The sequence below is a fragment of the Myotis yumanensis genome, unplaced genomic scaffold, assembly GCF_028538775.1.
Source record: "Myotis yumanensis isolate MYYU_CA2020_CCGP unplaced genomic scaffold, mMyoYum1.0.hap1 SCAF_4, whole genome shotgun sequence".
Classification (NCBI taxonomy): Eukaryota; Metazoa; Chordata; class Mammalia; order Chiroptera; family Vespertilionidae; genus Myotis; species Myotis yumanensis.
This window is the reverse complement of record NW_027223755.1, coordinates 66,560,773-66,584,201: the sequence shown is the minus strand read 5'-3', so window position 1 is coordinate 66,584,201 and position 23,429 is coordinate 66,560,773. Positions and strand designations below refer to the sequence as shown.

Below are 23,429 nucleotides of genomic sequence, written 5' to 3'. Positions count from 1 at the left end.
TGGCAGGCTAGGCCTAGGGGACCCTACATGTGAACGATTTAATCATGTGCTGGGCCTCTAGTTACAAATAATTTTATATCAATACATTTGTCAAAACAGATAAAGTAACCAAATTCCATGAAAGATTCAAAACGTACACAAAAGAAACTAATAATCTAAGTAGTCCCATGTCTATTAAAGAAATTTAATGTTTAAATAAAAACCTTCCCACACAAATATCCCCAGGCCCAGATGGCTTCCATGTATCAAACATACATAGAAGATCTTATGCAAATTCTTTCAGAAAAAGAAAAAAGTTCCCAACTCGTTTTTTGTGGCTAGAATTCTCTTGATAGCAAAATCAGAATATAAATATGCAACAAGTTGTGCTGTTTGCTAAATGTGTGACCGTAATCAAGTTGCTTTATCTCTCCAACTTTCAATTTTCTCATCCATGACCATTCAGGAGAATATTCTGGCCTGGAATCTGGCATGTGGAGAAGAGCCTAGAGGAGAGACCAGCATCTGGCTCATTTCCTGCCTCTGTCTTTAGGAGAGATGCTCCCAGTGGCAGATATCTCATCTCTTCCCACTTCCAAACAATAGCAACTGAATGCGAATGGACTAGGGTTCTTTCCTTTTAGGTTTTTTTAAATATATAAAATAGGTAAATTCCAAACAAAGAAACTCAGGAGAGCAAGGTGAGCCTGTTGGAAATGCAGGTATGCACTATAGGAGAGAATGGACTGAGACAATCTGAGCTATACAATTTTCTATCCTCACCTGCTCATTCCCTCCCCACCCCCCTTCCCCACCATCAAATAACTATTTAACTGTCTGTCTCTGTCTCTCTCATTACGTAACTATTGCTTATTGATTTTCCGCTTAGACCTTATGGCTGTGGCAAGAAATATTTGAGAACTGCTTCATAGATGATCCCTCCCTCCGCCCAACTAGTGTGGCTCAGTGGTTGAACATCGACTATGAACCAGGAGGCCACAGTTTGATTCCAGGTCAGGGCACATGCCCAGATTTAGGGCCCCATCCCCAGTGGGGGGCGTGCAGGAGGCAGCCAATCAGTGATTATTTCTCATCATTGATATTTCTATTGCTCCCTCTCCTTTTCTCTCTGAAATTAATAAGAAATATATATATTTTTAAACCCTCCCTCCAGTAAATACTGAGAGCTTACTATATGGCAGACAATGAGATAAGCAAAACCAAACATGCCATTTGGCCTCATGGAGTGGATGGTCTATGGCAACCGTGGGCAAACTACGGCCCGCGGGCCGGATACAGCCCGTTTGAAATGAATAAAACTAAAAAAAAAAAAGACCGTACCCTTTTATGTAATGATGTTTACTTTGAATTTATATTAGTTCACACAAACACTCCATCCATGCTTTTGTTCCGGCCCTCCGGTCCAGTTTAAGAACCCATTGTGGCCCTCGAGTCAAAAAGTTTGCCCACCCCTGGTATGGTCATTACAGACTGGATTAAACAAAGACAACTATATGCTAGTTGTTCCGAGTGACTCAATATGCTAACTATTGTTATCCCTATTGTATAACTGAGGCAGCTGAGACTTGGAAAAAATAACTTGCTGAACTTGGGAAAGCTAGAAAAGGAGAAGAGCTACCATTTGAGCCTGGGTCTGTCCTACTCCAAAGTCCAAACTATTTCCACTCTGCTGTGCTGTTTAATTAAGAAAGAGTTTAACATGATTCTGATTACATTTTATATCTCACTAACAGAGTAATTGATTTGTATTTTATCATGGTTAATAGTGCTATATTATATTCACCACTTGTCAAGTTTTTGAATGACTTATGTTGGATTCGAAGTTTGTATTAGAATAAATTTAAAATTCTGCTGGATTGCATGAAATGCAAAAATCCTTAAAATATTTCCCCTTAATTTTGAAATGGAAATTAACTTAATAGAGAGTGTCCTTGACCTCACCCAGAAACCTAGTGAGTGGATGCTTCTGCAAAGGTTTGTATACAGGCTTTTAGGGGTTTGTGTATGTTTGAGGCTAGGGCTAGTAAGGTGGTCTGAGTATACTTGGGCAATAAAAGTCAACCCCTAACCCAAATCTCCACCCTGCAAAGGGAACTTCTGAGTAAATTTCTGATGTCAGATAATAAGGTTGATAGACATACACCCACAAAAATGACATTTTTTCTCACTAATAATTCTGATAAATACCATGTCTGCTCAGGATGTTAGCAAGTACTCTGCAGGAAGAGGTAACAGGATATGAAGCATCAAGTCCAAATCCTGATTCAGAATCTGAAACCCCTGGCAATATGTCCCAATTCTACATCTTCTTGCCTAACCATCTGCCACCAATCTCTTCCTCTACCCACCTATACTTCAGCCATAACACGAAGCAAACCACTTTCTAAATATTCCTTTAAGCCTCCAAATACTTTTCTATGAAAGATCTATCCCTCTCCACCTTTTAGAAGCCTGTAAGGCCCAACTACCTTCTCATCTAGAAAATCCCATTCCCAAAGGAACTGATCTCTCTTTCCACCGGGTTTACAAAGAATTTTGCACACTCTTTGGTGATCTACTCATCACTGGTCCTAATCAAGGCACAGGGCATGAGGGAAGGAGCCTCAATTATGTCCTCTCTTCTTAGATTCCTAGTGTCCGGCTCAGCAATGACCCAAAATAGGCACTGCACTGAGAATACATGAATTAATGTGTATGGAGAGGAAATCAAGTCAAGAATCAAAGCTCCACTTGGCCCTGGCTGGGAGACTCAGTTGGTTGGAGCATCCTTCCATACACTGAAAGGTTGCAGGTTCAATTCTTCATCAGGGCACATACCCAGGTTGTGGGTTGGGTCCCTGGTCAGGGTGCTTACAGGAGGCAACCCATTGATATTTCTCTGTCACATGGATGTTTCTCTCTCCCTCTCTCGGTGTCTCCCTTCCTTTCTCTAAAATCGGCAAACATATCCTTGAATAAGGATTAAAAAAGAAGCTCTGCTAATTTTCATGTCAACAGGACAGGGATGAGTCAGCCCCCATTCTGGAGTCATGACCAAGGTCATTACTTTGTAGGGCCTGTGTGTTCCATACTCTAATTTACCTTAAATCATTGATGTGATTCTCAATTTTGATTTCCAGTATAAAGCGAAACCCTTAAGATATTTTTCATTATTTTTTAAATCCCCTTTAATCATTTTTAATGCCCATCAGAAGCTTGAAATTGAAATGTTATGACAAGACAGCCTGGTTTTTCTGTGCTACATTTGGGCAATGGACGGTCTCCTCAGACCTATACTGTAATGCACCAGTCATTTTCCTTAAGGAATATGCACTTTGTTTACTTGAAGCAGTACTATTAATCCAGTAACGTGGATAAAAGAATATACTCAGAGAGAAAAGCTTTGGAATACTTTAAGAATATGCCTAAGAAATACATTTGTCTAAGTAAATAGTCTCTCCTGATCTGTTTCCGAGGACACACGGTGGACAGGTGAGAAGAGGGGCAGGCCTTCACCGTGCTCCTCCTCTGATCATCCATCTCCTCGCTGATACAGAGAAATGTTCTCCCATTTTCACACACCTGCTCTGTGTGGAGTGTCAGAGTGACTGCCCTCTGGCCCCAGTGCTGGGCAGGCGTGGAGCCTTCTGGAGAACACAGATCTGTGCTCCCTCAGCGGCTCCTGCATCTTTGGTTTCCCGAGGACTGGAAAGGAAAGGCAGTTGCCATGATCACAGTGAAGGCGAAAAGGAAAGGGAATGCTTATAAAGGCCACCTGTCACCTGATGGGAATGGGCAGAACAGGAGAGTCACGGGCCCATGAGATTCAGGGCAAGGCCTTTTCCCTATTGAGCCTGGAATATAAATGCCCCTGTGTTTCCCCAGCATTTTTAGTGCCCCGCATCCTATATGCCCAGCTGCCCATTCTGTACAGTAGAACCCCACAATGTAGGATCCAAGGTGGCAACTGTGGGTGTCCGCACTCTAGGCCTCTCTCTGCCACACTGAGCCTCACCCCCACGTGAGGTCTTGAGAAATGTCAGGGTAGTTCTGGGGTCCCCCATTCACACCACGTTTGCCCCAGAATGGAATCCGTGTCTGAGCTAAGGCAGGTCCCCACTGGGTGGTGGCAGAAGTTTCCACAGAGGTCACCACTCAGGCCTCCTGAGACCCTGGCTGGCTGGGAGAAGATGCTTAAGTCTCCAAACACCACAGGGTCTGCCTAAGCCATAGCTCCATCTCCAAAGCACTTTTAAATGAAACAGCCATTTAAGTAGAATAATACAAATTTAAAAGGAAAAATAGGCATCTTTCTGCCATTATAATCAAATTATTTCCTAGAGGTTAATTCAATATACCCCAATACCCCAGACTTCTTTTTATCACTATTAATGAGTTTTCAAAAAAACCTACACATCTCTTTTAGAAAATCTTAAATGATATAAGAAAAGCAAAAGTGAATAAAATTGAAATAGTTTTCAGATTTGGTCCCAGATCTGACATTCATACCATGGGAGCTTGGGCCAGTGACAAAGCTCTCTGCAAGGATCTTCTTTGCAAAGTAAGATGTTGGAATAGATGGTCTCTAAGGTCTCTCCAGCCCTCAAATCACATCTATGCTGGTTTTGTCCCAATTATCCCTCTCATTTATCCTAACTGTGAGAGAGCAGAGGTTCCAACATGAATTGGACTGCATGTTACAGCGTGGGCACCTCTGGCAAATGCCAGGAGGAATGTCATCTCCACGGTGACCAGCAAAAGAGCTGCCCCTTTGGGCACTGACAACTGCCCACAGACACCAGCAGCGCAGGGGCCCTGAGAAGAAGAGGAGGAATGTGGTTGAGGCATCATGGCCAAGAATGTTCTGTCTCAGAGAAAGAACATCAGTGATAGCCACCGAGGACCCTAAGAACTGTGGAAGAGGAATTTAAGAAAGGGTGGGATTGCTACACAGCACTACTGGGATATTAACTATCTATGGCTAAAGAATAACAAACCATTCCAGACTTAGTGGCTTTAAACAACTCTCTAGCTCACAATTTGAGCTGGAGACAGCGGGGTGCTCCTCCTATTTGTGTCCTGTGGGCTCAAGCATGCACCCATTTGAGCTAAATGGCTCTGTTTTTGTCTGTAGACTGGGCCATGTGCCTTTTCATCACCCAGTAAGCTAATCTATGCTTCTTCACATAGAACCAGCGACATGGGTCTCCAAAGCACCAAACACAAGGCCAGTGTGCAAACATTTTTCAAGATTCTTCTTCAGGTATGTTTGCCAGTGCCCCACTGACTAAAGTAAGTCATATGTAAATTCTCAATGAGAAATGAAATTTGTGAGCCTGCAGATCAAAGAGGAATTGGTAAATTTGCAAATTTCCAGCCTTGCTTAACCTTTGGGATTTGTCCAAAGTTATACGTGGGAATGCAAATGTAGGGAATTCCTCATGGATGATTTGCTTCTGTGCCTCATATTATTCTTACCCTTCCAAAATCTAACCCTCTGAACACATGCCTTCAGGTAAGTCCCTCAATTACATCTTTAAGAATTTCATGAGTAATCACAGTCGATCAGAATTTTCATATCTCTGAACTGCATGGTTATGAAAAGTATACTACTTCTAATCTGCAACCTGTGTTTGGCTAGTAAACTGAGCATTATTCCAGTTTCAGTCAACAGTTTCTTACCAGTGGACCTTGCAAACCCTAAGCACTGTGCTAGGGTTTAGATTTAATAGAAACAGGAAGGAGGGAGGGAAAGAGGGAGGCAGGAAGAAATAAACCTGCCTTCTTATATCTTGTGGTTCAGTGGGAAGTACTAGTAAACCAGCAACTTTTGCAAGGAGTACAGTTCAAGAACTTCATTTTCAAAATTAAGGTGAATTTCCCATTTTAAACAACCTCCAATGAATCACTTTTCATTTTCATGGAATCTGTCTTCTCAGAAGAAGGTTTAAAAGTGCCTGACTTCCTTCTTTCCATTGTTAAATTGTCACCAAGTTATTTTTAATTCTGACAGTGTCCTCAGACTCCTTCTGAGGACATTCATTTCTTTGGGAGTTGAAAAAAATTCTGAGTCAATTTCCTCTGACACAGAACCAGCCTTCCACTTAGACAATACTTCAAAGGAAACTTGTTTCTCAACACTGAGCTGGAGCCTTGTGAAGAGGGGCTGAAAACATGGGCAGTATCATTGCCCCTAATGTTTTTCTTTAAAAATCCACAAACACTGCTCCTCAACAAATCTGAAATGAGCAAAGTTTGCCCTCTGATCTGTTTATCCTTTCAAATGCTGTTCTTAGTGTTTTCCTCTCCATTTTAACTACATAAATAGTGAGGATATTTTTGTTGGTGTTTTTGAATAATAACTCATGGCATTTGTCTCCTCTCAGAAGTTTTCATTTTAATAAGCTACTTAAAAATCTCCCGCTCTCCTTCTCCCCCTCACACACACCACAGCTTTTAAAATTCATGAGAGATTAACTCTACTGATGAACTTTTAGACAATAAAGTAAGAGAAAGATTTTTGTAAAGCATGCCTACTCTCAAGACAGATCACATCAATTCAGAAGCCAATTTTAGAGCAAATTAATTTTACCGAGTTTTGCTAATCAGTTTTAAATTCCTACATTTTTCCAAATAGGACATACAGATAGCCAACAGGTACATGAAAGGGTGCTCAACATCACTAATCACCCAGGAAATGCAAATCAAAACCACAATGAGATATCACCTCACACCTGATAGAATGACCATTATAAAAATGACAAGAAATAACAAGTGATGGTGAGGATGTGGAGAAAAGGGAACCCTGTGCACTGTTAGTGGGAATGTAAATTGGTGCAGCCACTATGGAAAACACTATGAAGAGTCCTCAAAAAATTATAAATGAAACTTATAATTCCATTTATGATCCAGGAATTCCATTTCTGGGTTCTTACCTGAAGGAAATTAAAACTTCAGTCAGAAAGATATATGTACCGCAGCATTATTTACAATAGCCAAGATATGGAAATAACCATAAAGAGATGAATGGCAAAACAAAGGGTGGTAGACAGAGAGAGAGAGAGAGAGAGAGATCTATATATCTCTCTATATAATGGAATATTATTCAACCATAAAAAAGAAGAAAATCTTGCTATTTGTGACCATATGGATAAATCTTGAGGATATTATGCTAAGTGAAATAAGTCAGACAGAGAAAGACAAATATCATATAATCTCACTTATATGTGAAATCTAAAAAACAAAAAACAAAGCAAACCACCAAAAAACTCAAAGTCATAGATACAAATAACAGATTGGTGGTTGCCAGAGGTACAAGATGGAGGGTTGGGAAGAATGGGTGAAGGGGGTCAAAGATATAGACTTTCAATTATGAAATAAATGTCATGAGATTTAATGAACAGCATGGTGACTATAGTTAATAATATTTCAAAGTTTCTAATAGAGTAAATCTTAAAAGTTATCATTAAAAGAAAAAATGTGTAACGCTGTGGTTACAGATGTTAACTAGATTTATTGTGCTGATCATTTCGCAATAAGTATAATATTGACTCATGTTGTACACCTGAAACTAATATAACATGGCAATTATAGCTCAATAAAAATTCCTTTCTTAGATCCTCACAGAAACTAAAAATCAATGAGAAATTTTTTTTTTCAATGGAAAGATAAGTTTTCATTTTAAAAGAATAGGGGCAGTAAGAAGAAGGCTCAATAAATTTCCAGCAAAATTCTGAAAGTTGTAGATATTATCCTATCTTGAGAAACTTGAAAGAAAACAATGCCCACTCACCACCAGCACATATTCAAATGAAATCCCATGTTATAGAGTGCAAAGTAGGGGAACTATATTTTGTGTACTGATTTGAGTGTGTCAAAAGAAATTTACTCACAAAATATGACTGTAATTGAACTGTAAGTGACTTAGAATCACAGGGTGTATTGATAGATATGTGAACATAGATTTGTAAAGGAAATACGTCCTTAGGATATATAAATAAAATAAGTGATGTGAAACCACAGGGTAGATTGTTGTGTACTGAAGTGTTATTATTTCAAATCCATGCTTTGAAAGATTGTTTTGGACAAAATTGCTCCCATTTGTTTTGATGAAATTCTTCAGAAGTTTGAATGCTAGGGCTTTCTTCCCTGACTCTCTGTGTGGAGAGGACCATTATGTCATTGACACAATAGTAACTGCAGTGCTGTCCATCATGTGGTTTTCACAGTTTACTTTTAAACTGTAAAAACCAAGAGGTTTGAACAGCAGTTTGAGAGTGTTCGGTCTGGGCAAGGCTACTCCTTGCTGACTAAAATAGCTCTCCTAAGATCTTGAGACCCTTGTGCCTGCTCTGGCCAAGTTACCCTCGGTGGGTAGTGATATTCAACTGTATGGCAGTCTCAGGAAGACACTTGTTGAGGCTACTCCTCATAGGCAGTGGCTCAAGCTGTGTAATAATCCCTAGAACGATAATCTTCAGACTGCCCACCTTGCCTACCAACACAGGTGCCATTGACCACTAGCTACTTGCCCAGCAGCGAGGGACCTAAGCCAGCAGCTGAACGTTGGAAGGACTGGCTCTCTTAAGAACACTGATAGAAAGGTACACCTCAACTTAATTTGGATTTTATTTCTTTCATTTCCCCTTTGCCTGGAACCATAGTGTAATTACTCTATCATTGGTTCAGACTATATTATTCCTTTATTGGCTTATTAAGAGACATTATCCAGCATGCTACTGGCTTGTGAAATATTATGACTTATAATTCACACAGTGAACCTGTGTTAAATAAATTATGGGCAAAGACAATCTCAGTCTCTGAGCATAATTTTGCCATGAACAAAACAGTATGTAAATGAGCTGGCAATAGTTTCACCACAGACAAGTTTGGCTGTGCAGTCTTCCATGTCCACGTAGGCTATATAAACTCTTGCTTATTGAAATATTCCAAAGGTATGAGAAGAAAGGCAAGGAGTTTATCCATGGGCTCTTCCTCTCTCATCCCTCTTTGGTCAAAGTCCATTCATTATGCATTAAATCCCCCAAACTCTAGATCATTACCTGGCCCCTCCAGCATCACGAGGGAAGGGGGAGCCTCTAAAATCTCTCCTTGTCTGTGGATGTTGTGTGTGGGGACCCTGAAATGTGTGCCAACAGAAGCAACAACAGCCAGGCTTTCACCGTGTGAAGGGACAGTCAGGCAGCTCCAGCCAGGAATCTGAGGCCCAGGATGACAGGCTCAGCTGACCTGGAACAGTGAATCAATAGGGTCTGGTAGGACTGCACACCATTATGTAGCCATAAAAATTTTATGTGGCCATAAATTTTCTGTGAAATCTTTAATTTTTTTATACCTTATAAGCTCAAAGTTGAATTTCTGCCCAGGACTGTCTTCTAAGAGGGGAAAAAATCTTTCATGTATATTCAGAAATTAATTTAATAGTTATCTTCCAAGGATAAATGGCCTTCAAAATAAGTACAATTGTTATGGAAAATACATTCATTAAAATATTTCATGTAACTTTAGTTTTTTTCACTTAAACTTGTAAACAACTTCGCCAACAGGAGGTTAATTGTATTTAACAATCTTGTGGCAATTAACCATCAACCATGACCTCTGTGACTTTGTTAAAATATTCCCTTATTAAGAACATATGTCAAAATCTCTCTCCTGGAAAAAGTTAGTTTTTGTTTGTAAAATAAATTTGTGATTCTATCTGCTTAATTTTAAAGTAAAACATACATCTCACTCATTTTTCCACACTTGGTAAACCTATGACTAATGATCTGTGGGAATAAAATTCTGTCTGTATATACATGAATGAAAATGTTGAGAATAGCCATTTTATCATGTGAGTGAAAATTAACAATATGGTGAGAGATGCTCTCAAATTAAATTGGAGTAAATAAAGCAGGAATCAAAGACTATATGTAATATACCCAGCCCCCTGTGTGGGAGGTGTAGGGTATGGATCCCCTCACACAAAAGAGAAAGACAACAAATGGTAATGAAATTACAGATGGTTTAATTAAATCCCTTATTATATTTTCCATTCTTTACCAACTTTCTACATAATTACTTTCTAGTCAGAATTTTATAATTTAAATGAATCTAAAAATACCTTAAATTGAGAGCTATGATAGGTAGTCAAAACCAAAATGTTCAATAATTAAGCAGAAATCTAATCATGTATATCCTGTTAGAATAAAGACTGTGTGAACCGAAGCGTTTAATTAGCTTAGAGGAGTAACTCTCACACTACAGAGGGAAAACCAGGAGAGTTTGTTGAAAATAGAGGTTCCTACAATCCAATACAGCAGGCCTGGGTGAGACCAAAGATCTGCATTTGATCAAGCTTCCTGGTGATTTTAATGCAGTTAGTTCGAGCTATCCTTTGATAAGTTCTGGCCCAAAGAAACGTCCAAAAAATCAAAATTTCACAGAGACTCTCATATTCCATCCAAAAACAATGCTGCTCTGTCCCCGGGAATGTCAGTCCTCTGGTTCCCAGGGCAGGTCCTCCAGTGACCCATTAGCAAATTGTTTATGATTGGCTTCCTTGTGGTTTGCGTAAGGGGAGAAAATGGACTGCTCAGTCAACAGTGGCATTTGAAGTTGTCAGAATGTCCTTTTCATTGTGAACTAATAAATCATACTCAGTTTATACATCAGTCTTTCTGAGCTCAGTTAATGTGAGTCTACTCCTAAAACCTGGGTCCATTTTCAGATAACTGACAAAACTAGACATGTGAGTTCTCAAAGCTGAATCTCTTACACTCGGAAGAAGTGAGCCCCATTCCCACAGTAGTGGATGTTGGTTATTCTTGCCTGCCTGGCATCCTCTCCATTTTTCTGGTACAGCATCTTGAATTTCCCCTGGGAACACTCCTCTTCTGCTCTCAGATTCCTTGCAAATATGAACACACCCGTCCATTTCAATTCAATTCTAGGTTTTTTGTTAAAACAAAATGAAGCTTTAGAGATAAAGCTTAGATCTGTTGAGTCATAGAGCCATAAGAGAAAAGTGTGCCTGAAAACGAAGTGATAATGGACAAAAGAAGGATCAAGCGTTAGAAAGAAAACTAGAGAGAAAAAAAGAAAAAGGAAGAAAACTCTTTACAATATCACTGGTGGTCATACCAGTTGCCTTTGTCTTACATGAACCAGCCAAGTCCCTTCATTTACTTGAGCCCGTTTGAATTGGGTTACTTTCACTTAATAAAGAAAGAGTATGAAATACAAGAGCACCTCTATCTCCACATTCAGAGCATAGCTCCCATTCAAGAGCAACAGTTAGGTCTAAAGGAACATTTAGAAAATCCATCCTCACAGGAAGTGGAGACTAGCTGGACATTACCTGCATGTCAAATTTCCTTCATTTGAGAATAAGATAAACCTAATAATTGTCTTTAGAAAACTTGACGCAAGCTTTGGACTCTTCTTTTCCAAAGACCATTCCATGTTGCAACATGGTACAAGAACAAAAGTATGATATGTTTCACAAATCTTTATATCTTGCTCTATGCCACAAAAGTCTTCCTATGCTTACTACTTAGAATATTTCTATAAAAATGAGAGGAAGACCACCACCCCCACCTTTGGTGCCCCAAGTAGAGAAGGGAAACTTATGGCTGGATTCACCTCAGTTATGAATATCATCATAATCCATCAGTCAACACAATAATAGGAAACAGGAGTCCTGCTGCCTGTCCACAGGACAAACAATTGCAGATAAAAAATTTTTCCCTGCCCTTTCAACTTGGCAATCTTCACTGCTTATATACATAAGACAATTGAAAGGAAAAATCTCATTAGCAGATTGCTGAGAAACCAATAAGAACATTTTTTCCAGAAAAAGTATGCGGCAACAATAAATCCTTCAATTTGTTAAATAGACTTTTGATTCTCTTACATAATGGCTCCTATAGACAGGGTGTGACTGAGTTGCAATATATAATGGCCTCGGTCATATAAAGCGTTGATATTTAGGAACAACCCAGCCTCATGAAATAATTAAACATGGCAAAATGTTTATACTCAAAATCTCTTTCCCAATTGCAAAAGAGACTGACTAGTTAAGAGTTAACAGCTCATCCAAAAGGATGGATGGATGCTCAGAAGTGATGGCTCATTGATGTCCTACCTCTCTCTAATGGCTATAAAGCACGCACACTCCATTCTATGCCAGAAGAGACTTGACTGCAAACACAGTAAAATAAGAACCAAACCCATGGAGCCAAAGATGAAGGCAGAGCTGCTGCAACCACTTTTGCAGATGTCCAGGACGAGTGTTGTGTTTGGTGGGATGACTGGAAAAGAAAAGACCCATCGAGACCACTATTGCATTTATACTGAGCACATGTCTAACATCAGAAGGGGAATCTACACCAATGGGTAAATTCAGCCTCAGGACGTAGCTTGTAAAAGCAGAATCAACGTAAGTTACCTCATAGTGTTTGTTTTGGTAAAAAATAATTGTTTTTCAAAAATTGATCAAAAACCACACAATAGCATTCTGCACCTTCTCAGATTCCCTCAACCTCTTCCTCCTCTGTCTCTTGGTCAGCATCTCTCCCATGAACAAGTACCCCTCCAAGTTTGGACTTGGGAAAAATAACCTTTTGTGGCATGGTGCCCAATTCCCAAGCAGCCACTGAGGAGCCAAGAGTTATGTGGAGTTAGCTTTCCATAGGGTAAAACTCCACCAACAAGAAATGACATAAGCGGAAGCTGGGAAGCTAAGCTCCTCTTTCTCTCTCTCTCCCAAAAACTACCCCAAGGTAGAGTTCCTCCTTGCAACCCTTCTGGGAAAGCCCTAAATGCACGTAGAGTGACACAGTGCATCTCCCCCCAGCTCCTGTTAAACAGTAGCTAGTGTGGTAATACATGGCATTACACTGCACCACATGGCATTTACTTTGGCGTTATCATCTTTACACTCCAGGTAGCACATCTATAATAATAAAAGGGTAATATGCTAATTAGACTGAACATCCTTCCGAGCATCATTCCAGACGTCCTTCCAGACGTCCTTCCGGAAAAAGCTGGGGCCGGAGCAAAGCCAGGTCCTGGGTGCCTGGCGGCAGTGGCCGGAGCAAAGCAGCCCGGGTCCCGGGTGCCAGAGGGAAGCCGGTGCCAACAGCCTAGGGAAGGAAGGCCTACTCTTGCATGAGTTTTCGTGCATCGGGCTCTAGTCCCAAATAAATGGACAACAGTCTAAGCCAGTGGTTCTCAACCTTCTGGCCCTTTAAATACAGTTCCTCATGTTGTGACCCAACCATAAAATTATTTTCGTTGCTACTTCATAACTGTAATGTTGCTACTGTTATGAATCGTAATGTAAATATCTGATATGCAGGATGGTCTTAGGCGACCCCTGTGAAAGGATCGTTCAACCGCCAAAGGGGTCACGACTCACAGGTTGAGAACCGCTGCACTGCCTTGGGCTCTGCTTTCTCGAAAATTCGAGAGGAGTCATGTTGAAGCTACTTGTTGACAGCAGTGAAATCTCTTTGCTCACTATCACTAATACTTTTATTAATAAAATAATTTCCCTTTATATATTCAGTGATATGGGTTTTATTTGGCTTTGTACTTGGATCTGGAGATAACAAAAAAAGCACTCCTCACTTATACAGGGCCTTTCAAAATGCCCCTTCATATTGTTATTACCCATCAGTGCAAGGAATACACTTATATATACACTTGTACTTCAGCTGTTTAGTGTTCCATAACTCACTGCCCAAAATGAAATGACTTAAAGCAAAGATATGGAGGGCTTGCCTGCATGATTCCGATCCTGGTGGCACTGGCTGGAGTACTCACTTGGCCAAATTCAGCTGTTAGCTGAGCTGGATTAGAAGGTCCAAGAAACGTTCACTCAAAAATCCGTGCCTCGCTGCTCCTTCCGGCAATGGCTTGCTCTCCCCCAGGCAAACTGAAGCTTCTTCACCCGGGATGTTCTGACTTGACCCCTCCCGTGGGGGCTGAATTCCAAGACAGAGGAAGCCAAAGCTACCAGTCCTCTCGTGGCCTGGGCTCAAAGCTCCAGAATTCACTTTCTTTGAATTTTATTGTTCAAAGCAAGTCACACAGGCAGTGCTCGACCCTACCCTCTCATATGGGGTGGCACATGTGCAGACAGAGGGAGGTATATACAGCTGCCACCTTTGGAGACTGTGTACCAGGGTCATTCTAGAGTTGTCTGCAGATTAGAACCATCTGGAGACCTTTTAAAACTACAGGGGCTCAGGCCACACCCTAAACCAATTAATTCACAATGGGGATTGGGCGTATACACAGGCATCTGTTTCTTTGTTTCTTGTTAAGCTCCCCAGGTGATTGCAATGTGCAGACAAGTTTGGAAACCTTTGATTTACCACAATTTGTGAGCAAAGAGGTTTTAAAAAGCTCGAACCAGCAGTGCCTCACTTACACTTGGTTACATGTCATTTCACAGTATGCTCTGTGGCTTGTCTTGAAACCCACCATGGGTTTAAAATTTAAGGGAAACACTAATCACTTCAATGCTTAATAAAGCTGCCATGATAAGCTAGTTTAGTCTGCCTTACAGGGTGTCCAACTTTCCAATTTGCCTGGCACTGAGTGGTTTCCTGGGACACGAGACTTTCAGTGCTAAAACCATGTCAGTCTGAGCCAAGCTAGATTGTAGGTGACCCTCGATTGCCTTATCTCCCCTCTGCTAGACTGGACATGTTAAGGAAACCTTTGGAGCAGCGGTGGCCAACCGGTGGTGGTCCGAGGACCACTGGTGCTCCGTGAAGTCCGAAAGGATGGTAACCGCTGTTCTAGTGAGTTTTGTTTCTGCAACGTGATTTCATTGTTATCACCTGAGTTTCCTCAAGATTAATGGCCTACGCCTGTGTGGCCTCAAGTGTGTTCCACGGACCTGCCCTATTAGCATTACCTGGACACTGGTTAGAAGTAGAAATTCTGGGAAATTCTGATGCTGAGTCAGAATCTCTGGAAGTAGGGCCCAGGAATCAGCGTGTTTTGCAAAGCAGACCTACTCTGGCCTGCCAGGTTCCATCTTCATCGATCTCCACCATCCCACATAAGACAAAATCAGGTTTCTGATTTGCAATAGAGGCAGAAAAAAACATAGCAGGAAGATCCAATCAATGCTAATTGGCCAGAAATGCCTGACCAAAAGCAGCCAGCATCTTCAGACACATACATGATAATCATCATTTGGGACTTAGTTCTGGTCAGTCATTTATTTGAGAAAATATATTAAAAATATTATATCCACAATCAAGGCGGGAGTGTGGAGTCGGGAGTGCACTAAGCACAGCTGCCTGCTCAGTAGAAGGCCTGTCTCCTTCCAGAACACATCAAAGGGATCAGTGTAAGTCGGGTGGTAAACTTTTCTCCAACCTGAAAGGAAAAAATTAAAAAAAACCTCTTCCTTAAAGTTAAGTAGAAAATCAATATTTGTCTGTGACTAGATGCTTAGTTTTTCCATTTGAATTTATAGTAAAAATCATTGAGGTTTCAGTAATTTAGAAATTATGCTCTGTTGAACTAGCTCAGGCTGAAGTTTACCTAGATGTAAAGAAGAGTTCTGCCAAACAAATTAATACCTAAAAATTTAACCACTTTAAAATGAAAACAGGTTTTTTAAGAACTTACCTACAATATTTATACTGAATTGGTGTTAGTAATTCCATACATGAAAGAAGAAACTCACATAAAACACTTCGTTGTTGAAAGTAAAATCAAGGTATTTCTTAAAACACACACATTATAATTTAGACTTTTTACTAATTCAGATTAGTCTCCCTGCCTACAAAATAAGATTTTGAGTAGGATTTCTTTACCAGTCAATTCGAATATAACTTAATCCCTAATACATTGATGCAAATGGAATCTCAAAAGCTGTTTTTAAGACTCACCTTTGATAAATGATCGTTTTTATTTCTCATGTTTTTCACAAACTTCATATTTAAATGAAAAACAAACAAACAGTTAACCAATATCCCCCCTGCATAAGATAACAGAAATAGTCAAAGGCACTGTGGTAATGGTGAGGAGATCTGTGGGAGGAAGCTGCTCTTGGGGATTTCTGAGCTGCTACAATCACAATACTCCTGCTGCTGCACTGCAGGTCTGGCAGGCGGCGGCTGAGCTGCCCCACCCAGACATTCTGTGGGCAGCACAGACACCTACTATAATGTCTTCCACAAAAATAAAAATACAGGATTAGATTGGAAAACCACATTAGACTGGCCCTGGCTGGTATGGCTCAGTTGGCTAGATGTGCACCGTGCACCGACAGGTTGCCTATTCGAGTCCAGTTCAGGGCATATGCCTGGATTTTGTTCTTGATCCCTGGTAGGGGGCATGCAGGAGTCAGTGGATGGATGTTACACTCTCACATGATGTTTCTCTCCCTCTCCTTTCCTCTCTAAAAACCAATACACTATTTAAAAAAAAACAAAAAAAAAACGTATAGGATTAGATTTGAAAAGCACATGTTTTCAGCAACAAATTCACTTTCCCATGTTATAATTACATCACAAATAAGTCTGTGAGCTTTACTTTCCCTAAATTGTAAATTTATAAAAAGAAAAATATATACTCCTATGTAAGTAACTGCAAGCAGATTTCAATCACTGATGTATTTTGTATCAGACTTCTAAGTACAGTGGCGCCTTGACTTACGAGTTTACCTCGTCCGAGTCGGAGCTTGTTAAGGAGCTCGTTAAGGAGCTCGTTAACTCTAATTACTCTGTCAACTCAATGCAAAAAATTGGCCAGAGACAGCTGGTATCTCAAAAAACTCGTTAGTCGGGACACTCGTAAGTCAAGGCCCCACTGTATTTCATTCATGAACAACTGCTTTTAAAACATGCTGAGAAAGGGTCAATAAGTCATTCCACTTTTGAAGCAGCTAAGGTAACTTTTATATTCTTTCCCTGATCAGGGTGAATGTCCAACAATACTACTGACTGAACAAGCTTTGTGAAACTCAGGAATGAAAAGATTCTTCTGCCACGTTCTCCACTTCCCAGCTGCACAAGCATAGTTTATCAATCTCCTTCTCTCTCTCTCTCTCTCTCTCTCTAATCCTTCCCCGGGGGGGTCACCCTGTCCCTCACCTGGGCTTTGCTTGGTGGCCAGTACCAAAGATGGAGTCTGGGAGGTCGAAATAGTAGCACAAAGCCACATGAACAGCTCGAGTGGTCAGTTTAAGTCCACATAGAGCAAAGATCCCAATAGAAAAGCTAAACTTGTCCATCAAATCCAAGAGGATAAACTCAGAATGAAAACTAAACCTCAGCCCCACAAGGGTGGCAAACTAGACTGACCCCTGAGTAAGAACGAAGGAGGGTAAAGATATTGCTACGAGAGATGTCTGAGATTTTTCTGCCTATGGTTTCTTCTAAGGTTTTTATGGTTTCACGTCTTATATTTAAGTCTTTTATCCATTTTGAGTTTATTTTTGTGTATGGTGTAAGTTGGTGATCTAGTTTCATTTTTTTTGCAAGTATCTGTCCAATTTTCCCAGCACCACTTACTGAAGAGACTGTCTTGACTCCATTGTATGCTCTTGACTCCTTTGTCAAACCTCAGAGGGAAGGCAGGGAAGAGATCAACCAATGAATTTGTACGCATATATGCATAACCCATGGACACAGACAACAGGGTGGTGAAGGCCTGGAGTGGGGGTGGGGACAGGCTGGGTGTGGTCAATAGGGGGAAAGAGGGACATATGTAATACTTTCAACAATAAAGTTAAAAAAAAACATATTCTCAAAAAAAAAAAAAAATAACAATGGAGGGACAACAGAAGAGGCTGGAAGACAGATCCTGGCAGTGCCCTGCTTAAGGCAGTTTGCGTTCTTTAAAAGCATCTGTTCAATGAAATCTTAGATTTAATTCATAAAATGAGAGAAGTAATCACTACCTTCTTCATAAAGCTATTATGAAAACCACATGAAATGACTTGAAATGAACATGATTAATTTATTGTAAATGTATGTGCAAACACAAGGGGCATAATTATTACTATGTTCACTGGGTGGGGAGGGCCTTGGGCTCGGGGTCGGCAGCAGAGGTGATCTCATTAATAGGTATATTGTAATTGTCTGCTTATTTATCTGTCTCCCCCACTAGACTATGATTTCATTGAAAGCAGGGACCAAGTCTTAGTCATCACTGTGCCTCTATTTACATAGTAAGACATTCAGTCACTGTTTATGGAATGTTGAACAAATAAATTCTGAATCCTCACTGTTATTCAGACAGGAGTAGGGTGTAGAGTGATGTGAAAAATGAAACAGCAGTTGCCCATGTGCCCAGGAACAGCTCTCCACCTGCCAAAGAGGGTTCCTACCTACTGCCAGAGCACTGGCTCCTCTGGATAAGGAGCCCAAATTCTCAGAATTGGAAGCATTACTTGAAGCCAGTTAAGAAAGGAGGAATTGACCATTAAATGCCTTGGAAATTAAGAGCAGCTAAACTTAACTGTGTTCTTATCATAAGCAGGGCACTATGCTAAGCCACACATTATTTTATTTAAAACGTACTAGTGGTCCGATGCACAAAATTTGTGCAAGGACCTTGCGCCCCCCACCCCCCTACCCCCTGGCACCACAGTGGCCATGGTGGCCGCCTCTGCCTTGGCCCCTGCCTGCCGCAGCTTTGTCCGGACGGAAGGACGTCCGGTCTAATTAGCATATTACGCTTTTATTATTATAGACAACAACATAAGCAGGTTTTGTGACCTTCCACATTGACAGATGACAAAATTGAGTATCTGAGAGAGGTTAGGTGAAATCATCAAGCTGGATGTGGTAGAGCTAGAATTGAACTCTAGGTCTCTTTTATTCCAGAGCCTACATTCTTACGCAATATTTTATCCAGCTTTCTGAGAAATAAGAGGTCCTTGTGTGTTTACCATGCAGAATGTAGGTCATCTTAAGGCCAAGTGAAAAAAGGAGAATTCTTTTATCCCCCCTCTTCCTTTCCCAATTCCTCCACACAGACCTTAAGCCAGTCGCTGTGCTGGCTCTAGAGATACACCAGTGAAGAGCCAAGGTGCTGCCATTTGAGGAAAGGAGACAGACAGGTTAAAAAATGAACTGCAATCAGAGGGTGGTGTCTAGGGAATTAGACATCAGCAGGGTGGTGAAATGTAGTGGCATTTGCAGGAGGGCAGGGCCAGCCCCTCAGGCCAGACACCAGGAGGGTATTATGCAGGCAGGTGCTGCAGAGTCGCCCTAGGAGAGTGGTGAGATGGGATTCCTAGCATAGGAAGGGATCAGCAGCCATTTCCTAAAAGAGATGTCACAACAGACAATACAGCCTGAGGTCTTGTGGGGATGGGGATAGTAGGTCCCAAACTAGTTACCTGGAGATGATCAAATAGGCTTGCAATTCACTCCCTTTAAACCAAATCATGTGTACCGACTGCCTTGGATCCTTTCATTCAGCCTCTTGGTCCTCTCGCCTCTTTCTGATTTCACTCTATCCCAGCACCTACAAAGCCGGCCACATTCTTGGGTGACTTGCTGATCTAGCTCAGTGCTCCTTCATCTTCCTTCTCTGGCCCCCAGGACTCTCCTGGCCACTCTCCTGTCTTCACTCTCTAGTCCTTGCTTCTCTGAATAGGACTGTGACACTGGCCTCAACACCCCTGGTCACGTCCTCCAAATGGGCTGGCACCACCATTAGACTTGCTTGGGCCTCAGAAGGGGTTGGAAACTTCATAGATGCACCTGTGGACACTAGCAGGACCCAGACACTAAAGACACCTCCTCCATGCTCCCCTCTATTTCTTCATGTCTATATTGTTTATGTAATCTTCTGTCATCTACTCACCAGTATTTATTGATGAACTATTCTAGTTTAAACTCTGCTGGGAACAAAAAAGACAAATAAAATGTTTCTGTCCCAAAGGAATTCACAGTCTGACAATGACAACTAAGTGAAGGAACTTGAACTGTACCATCTCCACACAGTCTTAGAGTTCCCACATTTATGTCTCTTGACCCAAATTCTCCCTCAAGCTTCAGGCTCACATCCTGCTCCCTACCAGACACTTCTACTTGGCTGTCTGAGGGCATTTCAAAATTAATATATCTAAATTATGATTTTCTTCCCTTCCTGTTCTTCCTCTTCTCTGTAACAGCCTCAATATTCTCAGAGTCAAACAAAAATCTAGGAGTCACCTTTGATTCCTCTCTTTCCCTACCGACCCTGATTTATAATCCATCAATGAGTCCTGTGCATTCTACCTCCAAAACATGTCCATCCACATCTCTTCAAGTCCATTCTCACCGCCCTGATCCATCATGGGCTGCTGCAGGCCTACAGAGCCCTTTATGCGTATTTGAGAAAAGGTGCCCTTCCTGCAGATCTTCACTGCCAGAACCAGGATGTTTGCTGATAAGGAGAGCATGGGCTGGATTTCAACTTCCACTTGACCTCCAGGCTGGTGCCCTGTGCAATAAATAACCTGCAGAAACACAGTCACACTCGTGCTGCCATTTTCCTTCTACTACTGCAGTAGCTTTATAAGTGCCCCTCCCATAGTCTATTCCCCACATAGCATCCACTGTGGCCCTTTAAATTCTTAAACTAAATCTTCACCTCCCTGCTTAAAACTCTTGGTTCTTACCTTGACTTTCAAGCCCTGACTGATCTGGCCCCAGTTTACCTCTCTAACCTGCTGGTTCACCCTTACTCTAACCACCTTTCTCTTCCTTAAAAATATGAAACTTCAAGCTCCCTTCCCTCTGACTGAGGTGTCTTCTTTCTTACCTTCCAGTTTGAATCACAGTATGTATAACAGGGTTAGTCTTAATATTTAGTTCATCATATATTCTCATATTTTAGTCCATGGATTCTCTGTCATATTTCATTGTTTAGCTATTATTTTTAATGTAACAAGCATACCTGGCCCTACCAGCCAAAACACAGCTGAGACTTTGCCAATGACTTGCCTCTAACCATAAGGTCCCCTGCTTCTCCCTATCTAAGGTAACTAACCATAAGTACAAATCTTACTTCTCATTCTCTTGATTTTGCATTTATATAATGCTATTGTATCTATATGTGTTCCTACATAATTGGGGGGAGGCATTTTACTAGCTTTTAATATTATAAAAGATAACCATGCTATATGTAATCTTTTAGACAATTTTCATTTAACATTATATTGCTAAAATTCAATTCTATGTCACTTAGTGTATTCATTTTGACTGCTGCATAATATTCCTCTATGTGAGCATATGGCACTATTCATCTGTTCACCAGTGATGGGCACTGGAGTTCTTTCCAGGTTTTCATTATTGGGAACCAGGCTGTTATGAATATATATATGATGTCTCCTGTTGAACATGTGCAAGAATCTCTACTGGCATAAATCTAGGAGGAAGTTGAACTATTGGATCCCAAGTGTACAAATGTTCAAATTAGGATATAATGCCAAACTGTTTTCTAAAATCATTGTGCCAGTTCATACTCCCACCAACAATCTTCGAAAGTCCTATGGATCCACATCCTCTTCAAATACTTGAAATTATCAGGCTTTCAAAATTCTGGGCCAAACAAATCAGTGTAAAAAGATATCTCATTCCGTCCTTGATTCATATTTCCATAATTACTAAAGATAATTACTTTCACTTTATATGTTCACCAGCTATTGGTATTTCTTCTCCTTAGTGCTTCAAGGTCTCAATATGAATGTTTCCAACACAAAGAGAACTTCTCTGACCACTCACCAGGTGAAGGTCACCCCTCTCTAGCGCATCCCTGTTTTCTTTGTGGCATCTACCACTACCTGAAATTACCTAGTTTGTTTGCTGATATATTGTCTGTCTCCCTCAACTAAAATATAAGCTCCAAGCATCGTGGTTGTATATTCACTCCTCCATCATTAGGGCCTCAAACAGTGCCAAGCACAGAGCGGTTGGATGACTATATGATGACAGAGATATATATTAGGTTAAGAGTTGTGTTCTAGAATCTGAGTTTCAATCTCAGCTCTCCCACTTACTAGCTGGGTTGTCATGAAAAAATTACTAAAATCATCTGTTCCTGAGTTTCCCCATGTGTAAAATAAGAGATAATAATATTCATTACTTCATAGGGTTGTTATGAATTCTAAGTAAGTTAATACTTGTAAAATTCTTAGAACAATACCAAAAAGCACTCCATAAATGCCAGTTATTATTATCAGTGTGCAATTTCTGTTATTACTGCTCCATGGCTTGAGAGCACAAGGCACCAAACCAGCCTGGGCAGAATGAGCTTTCCCTTCTCCCACAGACTCTACATCCCCCTCCTCCCATTCCCACAGTCTAGAGAAAAGTAGAGGGGCACTTAGAGGAAAGTTTGGGGGGCAGTTTATTTTCAAGAGAATGATCTGCTCATCCCACACAAGACAAAGTTAAATAACAGCACAGAGTAGGTGCTCAACAATGCTGATGAACGAATGATTCATAAACCATCAATCCACGCAGCTGATAACCCTGTCACACACAAAGTCAGGATATTGTCCCCTCTCTCTCCCTGTATTCTGGTTCGTATTTTCAAAGACAGGAAAGAGAAGTTAGAATGCGGGAAGGCAAAGGCATATAAGTAAGCTGGATAAGGAAAGGGGAACAGAACTGAGACAGGGAGCAAGGATGAAAGGCGGGGGTTGGGAGAGATGGAAATTTTCAGATCGCACTGTGGCACTGGCCTCTAGTGTAGAACATTAAAATGCTGAAAATAGGAACATAAGGGAGTCCCTCAACTATCCACACACCCAGGGATATTTTTCTTTTTAAGGTATGAATAGGGGCACGGGAAAGATAGCCCAGAAAGAGGGGTGGAGAAAGAACCAGAGGCCCAAGGAGGGAGATGAGGGAAGGTGAAGCCCAAGGCAAACTTCACCTAACCATCTTGCCTGGGGAAGGATGGTCCCGATAAATCTGTGCCCTCCACCCCCCACCCCCGTGTCAATGTCACCATAGGGTGAGCTTACCTTGTTCTGCAACCAGGAGCCCTGTTCCATTTGGCGCCTTCCTGGCCCCAAGTGGGAAATGCGGCCTTGGTTAAATGCACCAGGAAGCAAAGCCGAAGTGAGATTCCACTGAGAATTCCAGTAGGTTCACTGGGAGAAACTGTTTCCATATGAGAAGGATCAGGAGTCCTGGCCAGGGACCCACTGCCTCTCCAGTGTCAAATTCCATGACAGCTCTGAGCTCGAGAGTGCGTGTCCCTCCCTCCCTCCTCCTGGCTCCGGGAGTCCCAGGGCGGGTCCGGGCTGGGGGCACATGGGGCTGGCCGATCTAGCCGGTCCCCCACTGCCCGCTGGTGGCTGGTTGGTTGGGATCCACCTTTGAAGAACCCAACTCCTACTTGCCTGTCCCTGCTTCAGCATCGACAGTGCAGAATTCCGAAGCTGGTGACAGGATGCCCTGCCTGGATTGGGG

The 23,429-nt window shown here is 41.4% G+C and overlaps 1 protein-coding gene across 2 annotated transcripts in view; it reads right to left on the bottom strand.

Annotated features, from left to right (window-relative positions):
- KCNN2 (potassium calcium-activated channel subfamily N member 2) overlaps nucleotides 1-23,180 on the bottom strand; it is a 356,145-nt gene extending 332,965 nt beyond the window's left edge. For both annotated transcript variants that reach the window (XM_070412476.1, XM_070412475.1), the window contains exon 1: nucleotides 22,979-23,180. The gene's annotated coding sequence lies outside the window, so the exon portion shown is untranslated. The remainder of the gene's footprint in view (nucleotides 1-22,978) is intronic.
- Nucleotides 23,181-23,429: the final 249 nt, after the last annotated feature.